Genomic DNA, 16147 nt, shown 5'->3' on the forward strand with positions numbered 1-16147 from the left:
GCCCAATTCCAAATTGGTTTGTGGATTGGTTCTTTAAAATTAGCCCAGTCCAATCCATTATTCCTGAAAATGTTTTGAATATCTACAGAAAATATAAAGTTCTTACTCCAAATGAATTACCACATTTAAGATTAATAAAATTTTGTTCAAGCATGGGAATTAGTTGGCTCATGGCCCATCTTCTTGAAGTTCATCAATACAAGGAAGAAACCTATCCAAAAACTATTTGTAGAAAAACAAAAGTGTTCTGGTGGAAAAAATTTGAGGTTAAATATGTTGAAGATCGTTTTCAAAAATGGAAGACATTGGGCTTTCAATCTTCGCAGCCTAAGGTTCAGCCCAAATTAAAGATAGAATCATCTCTCACCCCCGAACTGCTAGAAAAGATCCCCTCATCCAAAGGAGAAAAGGCCATGTTAAAGAAAAAATTGTTAGATGCGTTGTCTTCTTTAGACACCGAATCTGATAAAGACGAAGAAGAAAATGTTGAAGATTGTTATGACATGCAAATGGCTCAACATCCCGAAGAAGATGAAGAAATTGATTTTCTTAATTTATAGCAACCATCTGAAAAGGTTGTTTCTATTAAGAAATATTTTGAAGAAAAGAAAATTTATTTTGAACAAAAATGGAATAGCTCAGTTCACCAAGTTTTGGAAGAATTGAAGAAAAAATCAGATAACGATCAGCTTTGGAGTACTATGGAAAAATAGATAGAGTATCTGAGTAAGAAGTTGTGGGTCCCTTGTCTCCCACTTCGCCCAAAAGATACTTGTGACACCCTCTACCCCATTATTAATATACAACAAATGTAACAATATATTTTTTTTTCTTCTTTTTGGGTAAATAAAATCTTTCATAGTTGACAAATATTTCAAATATAACAAGGTAGAAGATTCACATTCGTAACTCATAAATCATAACTCCAGTGTAAAAATTATAAAAGAAAAGAAGTTAAGATTTTCAATACAATTTAGTGTAAAACAAGAAATCATATATATACAAATAATAATAAAGGAAATATAAATTAACCCCAGTAAAGGTGGCAGTGCCTCCTGGTTAGGAATTAATTTATACTCCCAAATCATATAATAAAAATATAACAGAATGTACATCTTGGTCTTTTATCAAGAACGTTCAAATTACAATTCTTAACATATATTTTCCTTGCATTATACATGTTATCTACGTTATCTCTTCGTTAGAAATTACAAAAGAAGAGAAACTAAAGTTATAAAAACAATAACATATTAAACTAAAATAACTATGCCCCGATGTCACATCCTATCAGAGCATGCCCAATTGAAGCCTTTAAGCCTCATCACCAACATTCTCATGATGCTGATCATCTGCAACACAATTTAAAACGTATACAAAACAACAAGGGAGTGAGAAACATCTCACTCAGTTTCAGGTGCAGAAATAACTGCTAGATAGCACACACACACACAACATATATAAGTCACATGTAAACAATACATAAATAGTCAATATCACATATATATACTCATTTATCATGCTTATGATGTCATGGACTCAACTCATAAATGCATGCATGTGGCGCCATACGGAAGATTCACAATTCATCGTTGGTGACCCTAAGGTACACCTGGTTACATCACTGGTGACCCTAAGGTACACCTTGTTAGCATGTTACATCGTGGGTGACCCTAAGGTACACCTTGTTAGTCGTGGGTGACCCTAAGGTACACCTTGTTAGCATGTTACATCGTGGGTGACCCTAAGGTACACCTTGTTAATCGTGGGTGACCCTAAGGTACACCTTGTTAGTCGTGGGTATGCGGCCTCAGCGGCACACCTGGAGTAATATATGCATATGATGCATGTCATACATTCATAATCTCATGGACTCAACATTTAACTTATTACATAATTTCATTTAGTACATCATATCATTATTTGTCATAGTATCATAATCATAGTTTGTCTCAATAGTCCATTCTTAGGTCTCATGTCATTTGTCCATATTTCACATGGTCATGTCATCAATATTCCTCATAAGGTCCGCATAGGTATTCACAGAGATTCAGAGAGCATTCTTATTCATATTAAAACTCATTTATTATTAACATTAATTTCATATTCATTTATTACTTTCAACAAAGAACAAAGTAGAATAAATAGAAAATCGGACAGAACAACGACACCTTTAACAAAAACAAAGTAGAGTAAATAGAAAATCAAACAGAACAACGGCACCTTCAACAAAGAACAAAGTAAAGTAAATAGAAAATCAAACAGAACAACGGCATCTTCAACAAGGAACAAAATAGAGTAAATAGAAAATCAGACAGAACAACGGCAAGGGATTGGGGGCCAATCCGACAAACAACTATCCAACAATTATCCCCACACCCCTGAGCGAGGTTCTCACTCCCCCCTTACCTGGATAGGCGGAGTTGAAACTTGGGTAGGATCTCCTCCTCTGGATCCCCTCTTTTTCTTTCCCTCTCTCTCTTTTTCTTTCTTTCTTTCTCTCTCTCTCTCCTCTTTCTCTCTCTAAGATTACCACTTCTTGCTCAATATAAATTTTTCACCCCCCCTTGGCCCTATTTATAGGCCTCCTAGCGCAACCGGAACGGCCGTACTGATTTCGGAACGGCCCGTTCCGGATCCTTCAAACGTGGGCAAATTTCTCAACTGGAACGGCCCGTTCCAAAATTGGAACGCCCGTTCCCAAAAAGCAGAACGGCCCGTTCTGAAACCAGAACGGCCCGTTCTCAATCTCAGCAGAACGCCCCGTACTGCTTCCAGAACGGCCCGTTCTCCATACCAGAACGGCCCGTTCCAGGCCCGTTCTGGGTCTTTAAAAACAAGCATATTCCTTCTTTTGGAACGGCCCGTTCTGCATTTGGAACGGCCTGTTCCGAAACCCAGAAATACCCTTGTCCCTTTATTAAAATTACGAAAATGCCATCAATAATTACGAAAATGCCATTACTAATAAAAATATCCTTTAAAGGAAATTGGGGTGTTACAATTCTCCCCTCCTTTTAGAAATTTCGTCCCCGAAATTTACCTGAAAACAAAAATAGATAAGTTTCTCGCATCTTGCTTTCTAACTCCCATGTAACACTTTCTTCAAAATTTCCTTATTGATGTACAACTCTATCAATCTCTCCAAGAAATGTCTAATGTTAATAAGTTCAAGGTGAGCAGACCTGGTAAGCCTATCCATTAATCCAAATAAGATCAAATTTCTTAAGAATATCATACATAACTACAACTAAATCCATAGATACAGAATCTTATTTTCAAATTAGAACGTCTAAAGGTTGTATTAAATCTGAAAGTTTTTTGTGTTCTACCTTAGCTTTCTAACATACTAAGCAAGCATACACAAATTCCTCCACTTCCTCCGTCATCTTAGGCCACCAAAACATCTTCTTAAGATATTGATACATCTTAGTAACTCCTAGATGAATACTAAGACTGCTCTTATGACCTTCTTCCAAGATTGCTCTCTTAAGTTCTAGCACATTTGGAATATACAACCCATCCTTAAATCTCAACACTCCATCCACTCCAAATTTAAACTTACTTTCTACACCTTGATTCAACTTCTCTACTTCTCTTTAGACCATCATGTTTCCGCTGCGCCACTCTGATACATTTCAGTAACTCTTAAATAAATGCTAAAAATATTCTTATGTCCTTTCTCTAAGATCATCTTCCTTAATTTGGGTTTACTAGGCACATAGATTATATCCTTGTATCCCGAAACACCATCAACTTCCACTTGTAAAAGGCTATTTATATTCCTACCAATCTTTTTCACTTGGGTCACTAAGAAAGAATCTAACTCCTGAGTCTTCTAATCTCATTATTAATCCTTTCAACATATTCAATTCAATGTTCCTAAGGGTGAGCTCACACATCATGCTTAAGTTTCTAATCTACTCAATCAAACTCAACCCTTATATCATCAAAATGATAGATAAATGCTCATCCTACTCAGGACATTTGTCACCATATTAGTTTAACTTGTATAATCTTCTCCAACGATTAGGCACCTAATTGTAAGTTCACTATGTACTCATACTCGGTCTTCAAGTCTTACCACTTTATTTATACTCCAAGAAAACTCTTATTCACTACCTTGTCCTATAATCTCATACCTGGCCACCAAAATGAATCGACTAATATACTTATTCAATATCCTTTGAATAATCCATTCGTTAATCGAGTCATACATAGTCCCTTACTACTAGGAGTAATTTCACAAATCAAACTTAAATTCCTAACTTGAGCCAAAAGATATATCTCTTTGACCATAAAGAAAGATAAATATAGATATTTCCTATTCAAAGCATCGACTGCTATAGGTTTACCCAGATAACAACTAAGATTAAAATCTTAATCCTTACCATTTCCAACTATCTCTTCTATCTCATATTCAATTCCTTCGGATCAAACAGATATTTAAGATCCTTATAATCACTAAATATCTCAATAATGTTTCTAAAATCTCAAGCGTAACTATTACAACTTCTAATTCAAGGTAATTTCTCTCATGAATTTTCTATTTCCTATATGCTTAAAAACATAAGTTACTACCTTTGCATCAATAATCCACCCAAACCTGTCTTCAAAGTCATCACTATATCCCACATAAGACTTACTAGAGTCAGGTAATATTATCACTAGTCAATCTTGCCATAAGAGTTAGAACTACTCTTATACTTACTATCTCACATAAAGACAATACCCCTCATAGTGAATGTAGTCAAGGGAAATGCTATCCTAGAAATTCTTTCAATAAATCTCCAATAGTAAGCCTCATAAAACTTTTATTCTCGCTAACTTGCTTAGATATCTTTCTGCTTAAACATAACTTCTACCTAAGACAAATTCATGTTCACCTTAACTGAAATTTACAGGGACTAGAAAACTTAACATACAACCGTCTTGGATATATCTTCACCTTCAACTACAATATGATCATATCACATCCTAAGATCAATATCACTAACCATACAACATTCACCATTTGATCCCTAAGGTCTTCTATTCACATATCGACATACATGCACATCAAGTCATATTAGAATGCCTACTTTAAACCTTCATATATATCATCCATAAGCATGTACATGAACAACCTTTACCACATAGCATCATATAACCTTAAACAACCTCTCAATCTACACGAAAACACCTCAAAACATGTCAATTCTTATCCTTGCATTGCCTACTAGCCCGAAAACATTATTATACAGACTAACTTCTATTTTTTAACAACTATCAAAGAAAACAACACATAAAGAGTTCTACTCATCCACGTGATATCAACCTATCACTAAGTGAATAGGCTACAACTCTTAAGGAGACATGAGATTTTTAAAAAAATCATTTCCTTAGCTAAAAATTCAAAAATCACCATAGATATATTCAATGCTTACAACTATACCTCTGATTACCAAAGCAGTTATACAGGAGTTCTAGACCTCCGTTTTACCTGATTCCAATTCCATTAGAAAGATAACATCCAAGGCTACCACTCTCCTGAAGACTAACAAAAATTCTAATTTTGTCAGTATAGCACTTGTACTGTCACAACAAAACATCTCCTACACCAGACAACAATAGTGTATCAACATCTAAAACCACAAAAATACCTCAATCCTTCCAAACTTACTCCTTTCCACCTGAAATTCATATCAAAGTTTCCCACTACAAATCTAAACCAAATAACTCACCTATTCAGTACAAAAGGCTTAGAAAATAAAATTTTCATGCAACCATCAAACTCTAAAAATCATCAACACTTCAATCTCTCCTTAAGAATACCAAAACTCCAATTCTCAACATACCTCATCTTTGGATTCAATTGCTACAACTATAGCTTTCAAAAATTTCACCAATCATAAATTCTTAATACACTTTAAAATAAATCAATGTCTTACCCAAATCTAAGGCCTCAATAGTTCCCACAATATTAACAACATATTTCGTCTACCACTACTCGCACATATGCTTGCAACACAAGCGATATTACTCAACCACCACTTCTTACGTAAGTATCAAACAATTAAGCAATCATAAGAATGAAGAAGAAAGGTCATAATGGTATTAGCTGACACTATCATAACTATCATTCCTCTAATTAAAAAAATAACTTAACAATATCAAACTTTACAATATCAACACAAGGAGAACATCATCATCATCATTATCAATGCAAAACATCATCAAAGCAAAGCATCACCAAAGTATACAACAAACAAAACAATGTCAGAGTACACAACAGAATCTCGATAAGTCACGGCCGATTAGATCGACCTGCTCTGATACCACTAAATGTGACACCCTCTACCCCATTATTAATATACAACAAATGTAACAATATTTTTTTTTCTTCTTTTTGGGTAAATAAAATCTTTCATAGTTGACAAATATTTCAAATATAACAAGGTAGAAGATTCACATTCGTAACTCATAAATCATAACTCCAGTGTAAAAATTATAAAAGAAAAGAAGTTAAGATTTTCAATACAATTTAGTGTAAAACAAGAAATCATATATATACAAATAATAATAAAGGAAATATAAATTAACCCCAGTAAAGGTGGCAGTGCCTCCTGGTTAGGAATTAATTTATACTCCCAAATCATATAATAAAAATATAACAGAATGTACATCTTGGTCTTTTATCAAGAACGTTCAAATTACAATTCTTAACATATATTTTCCTTGCATTATACATGTTATCTACGTTATCTCTTCGTTAGAAATTACAAAAGAAGAGAAACTAAAGTTATAAAAACAATAACATATTAAACTAAAATAACTATGCCCCGATGTCACATCCTATCAGAGCATGCCCAATTGAAGCCTTTAAGCCTCATCACCAACATTCTCATGATGCTGATCATCTGCAACACAATTTAAAACGTATACAAAACAACAAGGGAGTGAGAAACATCTCACTCAGTTTCAGGTGCAGAAATAACTGCTAGATAGCACACACACACAACATATATAAGTCACATGTAAACAATACATAAATAGTCAATATCACATATATATACTCATTTATCATGCTTATGATGTCATGGACTCAACTCATAAATGCATGCATGTGGCGCCATACGGAAGATTCACAATTCATCGTTGGTGACCCTAAGGTACACCTGGTTACATCACTGGTGACCCTAAGGTACACCTTGTTAGCATGTTACATCGTGGGTGACCCTAAGGTACACCTTGTTAGTCGTGGGTGACCCTAAGGTACACCTTGTTAGCATGTTACATCGTGGGTGACCCTAAGGTACACCTTGTTAGTCGTGGGTGACCCTAAGGTACACCTTGTTAGTCGTGGGTATGCGGCCTCAGCAGCACACCTGGAGTAATATATGCATATGATGCATGTCATACATTCATAATCTCATGGACTCAACATTTAACTTATTACATAATTTCATTTAGTACATCATATCATTATTTGTCATAGTATCATAATCATAGTTTGTCTCAATAGTCCATTCTTAGGTCTCATGTCATTTGTCCATATTTCACATGGTCATGTCATCAATATTCCTCATAAGGTCCGTATAGGTATTCACAGAGATTCAGAGAGCATTCTTATTCATATTAAAACTCATTTATTATTAACATTAATTTCATATTCATTTATTACTTTCAACAAAGAACAAAGTAGAATAAATAGAAAATCGGACAGAACAATGACACCTTTAACAAAAACAAAGTAGAGTAAATAGAAAATCAAACAGAACAACGGCACCTTCAACAAAGAACAAAGTAAAGTAAATAGAAAATCAAACAGAACAACGGCATCTTCAACAAGGAACAAAATAGAGTAAATAGAAAATCAGACAGAACAACGGCAAGGGATTGGGGGCCAATCCGACAAACAACTATCCAACAATTATCCCCACACCCCTGAGCGAGGTTCTCACTCCCCCCTTACCTGGATAGGCGGAGTTGAAACTTGGGCAGGATCTCCTCCTCTGGATCCCCTCTTTTTCTTTCCCTCTCTTTCTTTTTCTTTCTTTCTCTCTCTCTCTCTCTCCTCTTTCTCTCTCTAAGATTACCACTTCTTGCTCAATATAAATTTTTCACCCCCCTTGGCCCTATTTATAGGCCTCCTGGCGCAACCGGAACGGCCGTACTGATTTCGGAACGGCCCGTTCCGGATCCTTCAAACGTGGGCAAATTTCTCAACTGGAACGGCCCGTTCCAAAATCCGAACGCCCGTTCCCAAAAAGCAGAACGGTCCGTTCTGAAACCAGAACGGCCCGTTCTCAATCTCAGCAGAACGCCCGTACTGCTTCCAGAACGGCCCGTTCTCCATACCAGAACGGCCCGTTCCAGGCCCGTTCTGGGTCTTTAAAAACAAGCATATTCCTTCTTTTGGAACGGCCCGTTCTGCATTTGGAACGGCCCGTTCCGAAACCCAGAAATACCCTTGTCCCTTTATTAAAATTACGAAAATGCCATCAATAATTACGAAAATGCCATTACTAATAAAAATATCCTTTAAAGGAAATTGGGGTGTTACAATACTCTCTTTAGTTTGTCGTTTGTGTCGGCGGTCTAAAGTAATGACTCGCCAGTTGTATTTTGTCGTTTGTGTCGGCAGCCAAAAGTAAGGTTTGCCAGTTGTAATTTACTTTTAATTAGATTGCAACACGTGTATGTATAGGATGTGTTGCTTTGAGTCTTGAGGTTGGCTTTTCAGTCTTTAAATAAGAGCATTCATTCGGAGTAAGGGACACAGCTCTCCTTGTCGCCACCTGCCCGAAACGGGCTTTCGGCATTCGCGAAGGATGGTTGGACTCTTTTATTTGTTTAAAAATATGGATTGCTAGAATGACTTATTCTCAAACTGAGACCTCGTCAAACGAGCAATTTTATTAAAAGGCTCACCAATCCATGTTAATCCCAAGCGGGACCCTCCATGGATTAGCGGTTTTCATAAAAAGGAAGGGTTCATGGAGTCGCCACCAATGTTTTACTCAAAACATTGGAAAAAGAAGCTTAAGGCAATCGATTCAAAAATCGACTTCGGCCATTACAACCAGAGTCGGGTAAGGGAGTCGGTTACGTGTGGGGAAGGTGTTAGCACCCCACAACGCCCCTTTCGGGTTCCCTATGACAGATTATTTCTAAAAATAATAGTGCAAAATTACTAAATTACCCCTATTTATTCTAAGCAATTATAAATTAACTATCTACATGATGACAGTTTAATATGCACACAGAAAGCAGTAAAAGAAGGGATTTTTAGAAAAGAAACCTCTTGAAGCGTGCTTTTTATATATCAAGTAAAACTGGGAAGCTTTTTGGCGTTCCCTCGCTCTACAAGCCCGCTCCCTCCTTCCTAAAAATAATTTTTGACTATGGAAATCCGGAGGATTTCCCTTCGACTAAGTTCGAATCTCCAAGCTAAATGCTCGGAATTCCAGAACTTTGTCGGATCGACTCCCAGAGAGATTTCTAGGGCAGAACACTGCTCAAAAACCCCAGAATACTCAAGGAGGGAGTCAAAACTGTGTGGAAAAGTGTGAAATGACGTCCCATTGACGTCATATTTATAGGGAAAAGGCTCAATACGGTCTCTGGGGGTCAATACGGTCAACATTGAAATTTTGAACTACAATACGGCCGTATTGAATTCAATACGGCCGTATTGAAGTTCAAAAAACCTCAATACGGCCGCATTGAAGTTCAGTGTAGCCGTATTGAAGTTCAGTGCAGCCGTATTGAATTCAATGCAGCCGTATTAAAGTTCAGTGCAGCCGTATTGAATTCAATGCAGCCGTATTGAAGTTCAGAAACTTCAATACGGCCGTATTGAGTTCAGTGCGGCCGTATTGAAGTTCAAAATGTTCAATACGGCCGTACTGAACCTCTGGGAGGCCGTATTGGGCTTCATTCCTCCCACTTTTCTTATTTTAGCTATTCTAAGACCTCTAAACCTACAGATAGTCATCCTAAGGTCTTCTGGGAGTCCTTCCGGCTGACTTTCCTTTGGTCTTCGAGAGTCTTCCAACTTTATTTCCGACCCGGACAATTTTAGGGGTCTACAGCTGCCCCCCCTTTACTTAGTCGGATGGCCTTTTGGTGTACCGGCTGACAAGTAAAGGAGTTGACCTAATTGTCCGGGTGATGTGCCAACCTTCTGACTTGTAGCGTCTTCCGGTGGAAAATTGTTGAGTAGCCTCTCCAGGTTGTTGCATACCTCGGCGTTTCTGACAACCTCGGTAGCTAAGTTTACCCTCTCCAGGGTCAACTTCACTCGATGCCCGAGCCGGAAGTTGAACACCAACGTGCCTCTGACGACGCTGATGGTTGAGTATCGCCTCTCCAGGCCTAGCCTCACTCGACGCCCGAGCCGGAAGCTAGACACCAGTGTTAACATCACCGATGATTGAGTACTGCCTCTCCAGGCTCTGCTTCGGTTGTTTCTGACGACCTAGGCAGCTAAGTTTAAGAGATAAGAATTATAAGAACAAATCTAAAAAATCTTCTAAATATTCAAAGTTACTACTTGAAAGAAGAAATATGCTAATAAAGTTATTATATTCTTCGTCACTATTAATTTCTTGATTATATATATAAACAGGAATTAAAAATGAAATTTCATAAAAATAAAATTCGATAATTATAAAAGATTCAAAGAGATTATAATTATCATACAGATGTACATGTGCAAAACCATCAATAAAATATTTAAGCATAATTATTAAACTTACAAATTTTTACAGACTCATTTCAAGGCTGGGCGTCTTAACTATGAAGGAGACTCAAAGGGAGATAGAGGTTTAAGGCTCAGGAGAGCTGTGTCCCTTACTCCGAATGAATGCTCTTATTTAAAGACTGAAAAGCCAACCTCAAGACTCAAAGCAACACATCCTATACATACACGTGTTGCAATCTAATTAAAAGTAAATTACAACTGGCAAACCTTACTTTTGGCTGCCGACACAAACGACAAAATACAACTGGCGAGTCATTACTTTAGACCGCCGACACAAACGACAAACTAAAGAGAGTATCTTTTGGGCGAAGTGGGAGACAAGGGACCCACAACTTCTTACTCAGATACTCTATCTATTTTTCCATAGTACTCCAAAGCTGATCGTTATCTGATTTTTTCTTCAATTCTTCCAAAACTTGGTGAACTGAGCTATTCCATTTTTGTTCACAATAAATTTTCTTTTCTTCAAAATATTTCTTAATAGAAACAACCTTTTCAGATGGTTGCTATAAATCAAGAAAATCAATTTCTTCATCTTCTTCGGGATGTTGAGCCATTTGCATGTCATAACAATCTTCAACATTTTCTTCTTCGTCTTTATCAGATTCGGTGTCTAAAGAAGACAACGCATCTAACAATTTTTTCTTTAACATGGCCTTTTCTCCTTTGGATGAGGGGATCTTTTCTAGCAGTTCGGGGGTGAGAGATGATTCTATCTTTAATTTGGGCTGAACCTTAGGCTGCGAAGATTGAAAGCCCAATGTCTTCCATTTTTGAAAACGATCTTCAACATATTTAACCTCAAATTTTTTCCACCAGAACACTTTTGTTTTTCTACAAATAGTTTTTGGATAGGTTTCTTCCTTGTATTGATGAACTTCAAGAAGATGGGCCATGAGCCAACTAATTCCCATGCTTGAACAAAATTTTATTAATCTTAAATGTGGTAATTCATTTGGAGTAAGAACTTTATATTTTCTGTAGATATTCAAAACATTTTCAGGAATAATGGATTGGACTGGGCTAATTTTAAAGAACCAATCCACAAACCAATTTGGAATTGGGCCGGATAATTCATTATTAAAGGAAATATACCAGGAATGTTTGGGGTTATTTTCAAGGAGGATATATGACCAGGATTTTTGATAATCAAAATATGAATATGAAGGGGGATCAAAAGGCCTAGAAAAGGTTTTTTCTGTGAAGGGATGGGTTTTCCAATCAAGGTAAGAGAGAACCTTGATAATTTTTAATTTTGAATAGTTTATGATAGATGGATCTCGGGAATCTGCTACAGGAGTTATTTCAACAGAACCGGTATCTATTAAAATAAATTGATAAAAAATTTTGCTTTTCTTTAGATTTTCAGTTTTTGGAATCCAACTCCACTTAGGAGGAGCCAGACTCTGCACAATTTTCCATGGATCTTCTTCAGTCCAGTGATTCTCAAGAGTAACCACATGTTCACAATATTCTAAGATATGGAATTCTTTAGGAATATTTTTGGTGGTAGAAGTAGTGGCTTTTTCTGGGGATTTTGGCATATGGGCCAATACTGTAAACTTATTTTCGAGGGGATTTTTCAAAGTATTCGGGAGTTTTCTAGTTTGGTTAGAATAGGATGGGGAGAAATCATCTAGAGAGAGGCTAGATGATCCTGATTTTTCAGAAGGGTTGGGCTGCGAGCCCATTTTCTTTGAGGGTATTGACATGGGTAGAGCCCTGCAAAAATTCTCTTGTTAAAAAATCTGGAATTGAATTATTTTTTCCTTTTATATATTCAATTTCAAAATCAAAGCAAGATATTAAACTTTGCCATCTAGCAAAAATTTGTTTAGACACCAAATTCTTTACATCTTTTTCTAAAACTTCTTTTGCTGATTTACAATCTATTCTTAAAAGAAATGTTTTATTAATCAAATCATGTTGAAATTTTTGTAAACATAAAACAATACTTAAAATTTCTTTTTTAATTGTGCTATATTTGGTTTGGGCCGGGTTCCAAATCCCTGAATGGTACTTCACTATTTGTTCTGGGTTATTATCTATTTTCTGCTTAAGTATTCCCCCATACCCTTGGTCTGAAGCATCTGTTTCAACTATTAAATGAGCTTCAGGATTTGGTATTCCTAAACGGGGTAATGTTTTAACTTGGGCTTTTACTTCTTGCACTATTTTTGTAAGTTCGGGATTCCAAGGCTTTGGATTTTTTCTAAGCCTATTATAAAGAGGCTTACATAATATTTGGATATTTGGAATAAAATCTGTTACATAATTTACACAACCCAAAAATCTTTGTAATTGAGTTTTATCTTTGATTTCATCAGGAAATTTTTTAGAGAATTCAATACTTCTTTTAATAGGGGTGATTGTTCCTTGATATATATCATGACCTAAAAATCTTATTTTTGTTTGAGCCAATTTAATTTTTTTCTGTGATACTACCATTCCATTTTTCTTGATTAAATTTTTAAATATTCTTAAATGTTTTAGGTGTTGTTCTATAGATTCAGAGAATATAAGCACATCATCTATATAGACTAGGGCAAAACTTGAATAAGGATTTAAAATGGTATTCATTATATTCTGAAATTCTGATGGAGCATTTTTAAGTCCCATCGGCATTACGTTCCATTCATATTGTCCAAATGGAACAATAAATGCAGTTTTATATTTATCTGTTTCTTTAACCTTTATTTGATAATATCCACTTTTCATGTCAAATTTTGAAAATATAGTTGCGTTATATATTCTACTTATTAATTCTGATTTATTAGGTAAAGGATACCTAATCCATTTTAAAACCTTATTTAATGGTTTATAATTTATAACCATTCTAGGTTCTCCTCTTTCAATCTCAGAAGCATTCTGCACATAAAATGCAGCACAACTCCATTGAGATTTACTAGGCCTTATTAATTTTTTATCCAGAAATTGTTTAATTTCTTTTCTACAATATTCAAGAGTTTCTTTATTTAATTGTACGGGTTTAGCTTTTGTTGGAATATCTTTTTCAGAAAATCCTTCTTCATAAGGCAGATCAATTTCAAAAGAATTACGATCCCAAAAAGCATTGGGAACATCTGAACAAATTTCTTTTATGATCTCATTTTCTATTTCTTTAAATTGTTTTATTATATGAGGATTTTTTAGTCTTTCTTCTATCTGTTTATGTTTTATTTCATTTTTTAATAGATAGATTTGGTCTGTTTTTGCTTTTATCTGAGTTAAAAAATTATTTTCAGTAATATCTTTTAAATTATGAATTTATTTTACAATCTTAGGTTTTATGAATTCAAATATTAATTCTTTAAATTCTATTCCTTCTGATGTTACCATAAAAGGATATATTTGGGTTAAGAAAGGTGTTCCTAGAATCATTTCTTCACTAATATCAGGGGTTAATATAAAGGTATTTTTAAAACACATTCCTTTATTACAAATATAAGCATTTGAAAGTTTATATTTTACTTTTAATTTATTAGAATTTGCAGCTCTTAATTTTTGAATAGTTTTTTCATAATACTGAGTAGGTATTAATCCTTCTCGTATACAGTTTAAATCGGCTCCTGAGTCTACTAGCGCCGTGAATGTTTTATGAAAAGTTTTTCCTATTTTTAAGGTTGCTTTTATTAACCATTTTTGTTGTATAACTCTTATTTGTTGTACTACATGTTCTTCATTATTATACGAAGTAGAGGGTTGTTCTTCTTTATTTACTATAGCTTTTATTATTTCATCTTTATTTATATTTTCTTGTTTTATTTCTATTATTTGATTTTTTATTATTCTTACTTCCTCTTTTAACATATTTATTTCTCTTTGTAAATCTTTTATTTCAACAGGTTTTTCTTTTATAGATGCTTTCTTGATAATTTGCGAAAAATCGTATCCACTAAATTCAGGAGCGTCTTCTTGTTCTTCGTGAGTTTTTTCTTCTAGAATTAGATTTTTAAATTTAACTAGATATGATAGTCTATCTTCTTCATTTGGTATTTTATCTATCATTTCTAGAATTATTTTGGATTCATTGGTTATTACATTAATTTGAAAGGAACATTCACAAGGTTGTTCTGTACATTCGCACTCACTCTCTTCATCACTAGAGGTTTCTAGATTTTCTACATAGTCTTCATTATCACTTTCTTCATATTCGCTATCGGATTCATATAATAATAATTTAGTTATTTGTTCTTTTAATTCTTCTGACATATTTAAACTTTTAATCTTATCTTTTACTCTACAGTCTTTTTTCATATGACCATATCTCCCACATTTAAAACATACTATTTCTTTATTTTGAAAATTTTGCTTATTAAACTTTTTCTTAGGATATTTTTGTTTAGAAAAGCTTCTTCTATTATAAGATTTTTTGATGTTTTTACTAAAATTCTTATTTCTTTTGAAAGATTTTCTAAAAGTTTGTTTATTTTTTCTAGATGGAGGAGTTAAATTTTCATACCCATATCGAGCACAAAAATTTCCTAACTCTTTATTCCCATTTTCTTTTTGTTTTTTAATTTGTTTTTCTAATTTTATATCATTACAAATTTGTATAGCAGTGTTTTTTATTACAGCAATTATTCTTCCATAAGTTAGTTCTGCTAACTCTACATTATAGAGTTGTCCTAATTTTTCTCTAACTTTTGTTGCAAAGACTGGAGGTAGTCCTGCAATAAATTTTTCTTTCCAAAAATTTTCTTTACAATCTTCTCTTGTCATAACCATTAATATAAAATTATCTACATACCACCTAAAATCCCCTAAAGTAGGACATCTTAAATTATGTAGAAGAATATTAGTTCTAGTATCAAAGACAGTTGAATCTCCCATAAAACTCTGAAGTATGGAGAGTATTAACGTTTCTACCATTAATGGGGTTTGATCTTCAGGTTTTACTATACTCAAAATATGTATTCTTTGTTCATGTGTGAGATAATTATCCCACCATCCTTTAAGGGATCCTGTAAACCCTGCTATTAATAATTTTACAGTTTGTTGTTCATTATGCTTTGCTCTATAAGCAGTAGCAGCCATAGTCATTTCATGTGTTTTTCTTAAAATTTGATGTTCGGTCATACCATCTATATTCCACTCATGTATTCCTTCACCATTAAAGGCAGAAGGGCTTTCTAAATTCCATTCTTCAAATTGAATATCTGGTATTGTCGGTCTTCTATAATAATTTCTAGTTGTAGGCATATTATGCGTGGTAGAATTATTATTAAATTTTCTCTGAATTTTAAATATAGACTCTTCTATTTCATTTAGGTCTAAATTTCCTATTTCTTCTTCAGGTATATCTAAAATATTAATATTTTTAATATTTAAATTTTCTAATTTTTTATTTATTTCTTCTAATAGATTATCTGTATGGTGTCCTAATTTAAACTCTTTATATTC

The sequence above is a fragment of the Cajanus cajan genome, chromosome 3 (assembly GCF_000230855.2).
Source record: "Cajanus cajan strain Asha chromosome 3, NIPB_CcT2T_4, whole genome shotgun sequence".
In the NCBI taxonomy this organism is placed as follows: domain Eukaryota; kingdom Viridiplantae; phylum Streptophyta; class Magnoliopsida; order Fabales; family Fabaceae; genus Cajanus; species Cajanus cajan.